This window comes from Melanerpes formicivorus, unplaced genomic scaffold (genome assembly GCF_026170545.1).
Source record: "Melanerpes formicivorus ecotype bairdi unplaced genomic scaffold, bMelFor1.0.p_v2 SCAF_66, whole genome shotgun sequence".
NCBI classification, from domain to species: Eukaryota; Metazoa; Chordata; class Aves; order Piciformes; family Picidae; genus Melanerpes; species Melanerpes formicivorus.
In genome coordinates this window covers 1,717,423-1,721,667 of record NW_027142418.1, presented here as the reverse complement: position 1 = coordinate 1,721,667, position 4,245 = coordinate 1,717,423, and the positions used below count along the sequence as shown (strand labels likewise).

The following is a 4,245-nucleotide window of genomic DNA, read 5'->3' as shown; positions in this document are numbered from 1 at the left end:
GAACGTGCTGGGCTAGTCGGGTGGCACTAGGATGGAGAGGGATAAAGTGGAGAGCTTTGAGGGGGTGGAGAGCTGTGGGCTGGGTGGAGGCTGCAGCGTTAGCGCCTCCAAAGGCTGCTGCGGGCTGTGCTGTGAGACGGGGCTTGCAGCTGTGTGAGGGCAGCTCCTCCAGGCTTGAGGCAGAGCTGCCTGTTCCCAGCTGGGCTCGTGCCTCTGCAGAGGCTTTCCCGGGGAGAGGGGAGCCTGCCCAGGTGCTGGGCTGCAGGGGGCAGGTTGTGCCCGGCCCCGGCAGGGAGCGGGAGGCGCTGAGCCCCTGCCAGCCTGAGCGCGGGCGGCGCCAGCAGCGAAGGCGCCAAAGCCCCACACGCCCCAAGGCGCCTCAGGGCTGGCACCGCGCTCCGTGTGGCGCTGGGCGGCTTCGTGTGGCCGCAGCCAGGGCAGGGCCGCCAGGGGAGGCGGCGCCGCTCCAGGCCAGGCCCCGCTGCAGGCGCTGGGCTGCTGCTGCTGCTGCTGCTGCTCCGAGCCCTGACCCTGGGGCTGCCCTTCAGCTGTGCTCCAAGCACCCCCCCGGGGCCGTGCTCCCCGGCTCCCCTCCAACGCCCTGGCAGCGCGGCGATGCGCTCCAGGAAGGGACATTGCAGAGGCCTCTGGGGACTTCTCTCCTGCCTCAGATGGGTGCTTTGCCCACCCCCACAAGCTCTGGGCTTACCCTTCCCTGGCCCTGCACAGATGCTCAGCTGCCAGCCTCAGCACACAGAGACAAGCACCACAGCGCCACATGCCACACAGCACTTGATTTATTTGCAGCACAGAAAGGAGGAGCCCCTGGCTGACTTGCTGGGCTCTCTGCCCGGGTGGCTCCTCCAGGGGGGAAACCAGTTCTTCTTGGGCCGCTTTGGGGCCATGATGGGCGTGTTGGGTGGCACCAAGATGGATGGGGAGGAGCTGGAGACGCTTAAGACGAGGGAGGGCTTGGAGGCAGTGGAGAGCTGGGGGGTGATGGAGGGCTGGGAGGTGATGGAGCGCTGGGAGGTGATGGAGGGCTGGGAGGTGATGGAGCGCTGGGAGGTGATGGAGGGCTGTGGGCTGGGTGGAAGCTGCACTGCTACTATCTCCAATGGCAGCTCTGGGATCTGCTCTGGGATGGAGCCTTGAGGTGTGTCAGGGCAGCTCCTCTGGTTCTCCAGGTGTGAGGAGGAGCTGCCCTTTTGCAGCTGGGCTCCTGACTCTGCAGAGCCTTTCCTGTGGAGAGAGGAGACTGCTGAAGTCCTCAGCTGCAGGTGGCAGCTTTTGCCCAGCCACTGCCCACAGCAGCCTGACTGGAAACGCTTCCTGGCTTTGAGCAGCCATGGAAGGGAGCAGTGGGGAGGACAAGGCCACGACTCACCCTTTGACTTTCTTGAGGCAGTAAAAGGCCACTGCAAAGCACACCCCAAATGCAAGTATAACGAAACAGCTAGTTGTTAACATTCTGCTGGTTAGAGTGCGCACTGTGACCTTCAGAAAGTTCATGTCCATGAGGCATGGCTTCTGCCAAGGAGTCTCAGCATCTCCACTTGTGCCTGTGCCCATATCTAGAGGAACAATGGGAATGTTAGTCCATCCTGTGCACCACAGGCAAGTTTGCAGCACATTCTCTCTGCCAGGAAGTCCTCTTTCCCTCCACTGCCAGTGCCTAGAGACACTCTCCCAGTTTCTGGGAGGCTCACAGCTAAGGCCGAGGCAAGGGCACCAGGCCTCCCTCCCTGGCCGCTCTCCAGTCCCTCCAGTATTCTATGCAGTGATTCAGAGGCCTGTGGTGACTACTTTCCTGCCTCAGTTTGCTCCATGCTCCTGGAGAAACTTAACAGGAGCGATTTACCTAAGTTTTACACAACTAAACTATAGACAAGCAGTGCTTTGCTGTCAGGACAGCAGAGACTCACCCCCAGGATACCAGCCAGGCTGCAGTGGGAGAGGCACCTGAGATGCTGGAGAAGTCCTCCCTGGGGGCACAGCTGTAAGCAAACACCCCGAGAAGCTCCAGTCAACTCTTGACATCTCCCTGGGCAGAATTGAACCCAGCACCCAAGCAGAGGGCACCATGGGCAGGCCTGCATCCTCACCAGGCTGAGGTGCCCGGCTGGGAGTCCCTTGGGCTTGGAGCTGGCAGCTGCCAAAGGCAGGAGAAAGCCAGGACCTACCTGTGCCTCCTGCTGGAGCCTCAGTGCTGGAAGGCACCTGGGAAGCTGGGTGGCCTTGGCCTCCAGGCAAGCCTGCAAAGAAGCAGAGGGGAGAAGAGCTGCTGTGGCACAGCTGCAGACACTTCTGCAGCAGGCAGTGGCACTGAGGGGCATTCAGAGGCAGCCAATGCTCCTTCCTGCCCAGGACTTACCTGTGGGGCTCTTCTCAGGCTGGAGGGCAGGGAGTGGCTGAGAAGTCAAGGAGCCAGCAGGCACAGGACTGTCACCACTTCCAGTTCTCCCCTTGGCCAGACCTGCAGGAGCAATGGCAACGTCAGGCTGTCCTGGGCACCACTGCCAAGCGTGCAGCACTTTTGCTCTGGCCAGGAAGTTCTCTTTCCCCCCAGTGCTGCTGCCTGCAGACACACTCCCAGCCTCTGGGACAGGTTGTCCCACCCAACAAACCTCAGGCAGCCAGAAGGAGAGGAATGGGGCAGAGCTCAGCGGCCTGAGCAGTCCCTCCTTCAGGGCACCAGGACACAAAGCATGGCTGCAGCAGGGACTGCCACCCCCATCTCCCTCCTTCCCTCTCTCCCTCCCTTGCCAGTGGCAGGGACCCAGGGCTGCTGCTGGGCCAATCACACAGCAGCTGCTTGAGACAGCAAGCAGGCAGCAAGGCCTGAAAGCCAGCAGGGCTGCTGGAGGCTGGGATCCAGCCCTTGCCCCTCTGCAGGCCACAGCGTGGCCACACCTGTGCCTGCTGCTGCTGCCCAGGCTCAGGGCTAAGGCAGAGTGAAGGGCACTCACCCTGTCCTCTCTCCAGATCCTCCAGCAGTTTCTTCAGGGTTTCCACAGCCTCTGGCAACTTCTTTGCTCCTCCACCTGAGTATTTTCCACTTGGAGGACCTAAAGAGAAAGGTACAGCTGAGTTCCACATGAATAAAGCACACCAGCAGTGCTTGGTGTGAGGTCAGCACAGACTCACCCCTGCGATGCCCACGGGGTGGCAGTGGAAGAGGCAGGCGAGGAGCTGGAGAAGTTCCCCCTGGGGGCACAGCTGTAAGCAAACAGCCAGAGAAGCTGCAGTCTGCTCTTGTCATCTGCCTGGGCACAACTGAACCCCAGGAGCCAGCAGGAGCTCACCCAAGCAGAGGGCACCACAGGCAGGCCTGCATCGTCACCAGGCCGAGGTGCCCGGCTCTGAGTCCCTGGGCTTGGAGCTGGCAGCTGCCAAAGGCAGGAGAAAGCCAGGACCTACCTGTGCCTCCTGCTGGAGCCTCAGTGCTGGAAGGCACCTGGGAAGCTGGGTGGCCTTGGCCTCCAGGCAAGCCTGCAAAGAAGCAGAGGGGAGAAGAGCTGCTGTGGCACAGCTGCAGACACTTCTGCAGCAGGCAGTGGCACTGAGGGGCATTCAGAGCCAGCCAATGCTCCTTCCTGCCCAGGACTTACCTGTGGGGCTCTTCTCAGGCTGGAGGGCAGGGAGTGACTGAGAAGTCAAGGAGCCAGCAGGCACAGGACTGTCACCACTTCCAGTTCTCCCCTTGGCCACACCTGCAGGAGCAATGGCAACGTCAGGCTGTCCTGGGCACCACTGCCAAGCGTGCAGCACTTTTGCTCTGGCAGGAAGTTCTCTTTCCCCCCAGTGCTGCTGCCTGCAGACACACTCCCAGCCTCTGGGACAGGTTGTCCCACCCAACAAACCTCAGGCAGCCAGAAGGAGAGCATGGGGCAGAGCTCAGCTGCCTGAGCAGTCCCTCCTTCAGGGCACCAGGACACAAAGCATGGCTGCAGCAGGGACTGCCACCCCCATCTCCCTCCTTCCCTCTCTCCCTCCCTTGCCAGTGGCAGGGACCCAGGGCTGCTGCTGGGCCAATCACACAGCAGCTGCTTGAGACAGCAAGCAGGCAGCAAGGCCTGAAAGCCAGCAGGGCTGCTGGAGGCTGGGATCCAGCCCTTGCCCCTGTGCAGGCCACAGCTTGGCCACACCTGTGCCTGCTGCTGCTGCCCAGGCTCAGGGCTAAGGCAGAGTGAAGGGCACTCACCCTGTCCTCTCTCCAGATCCTCCAGCAGTTTCTTCAGGGTT

The 4,245-nt window shown here is 61.8% G+C and overlaps 1 long non-coding RNA gene across 1 annotated transcript; it reads right to left on the bottom strand.

Moving 5' to 3' along the window:
- Positions 1 to 1,169: 1,169 nt before the first annotated feature.
- Positions 1,170 to 2,001, bottom strand: LOC137453435 (uncharacterized). Its single transcript, XR_010990376.1, has 3 exons — positions 1,926 to 2,001; positions 1,388 to 1,574; positions 1,170 to 1,242 (listed from the first exon to the last, which is right to left on the bottom strand). It is a non-coding gene; the product is annotated as an uncharacterized lncRNA (long non-coding RNA).
- Positions 2,002 to 4,245: the final 2,244 nt, after the last annotated feature.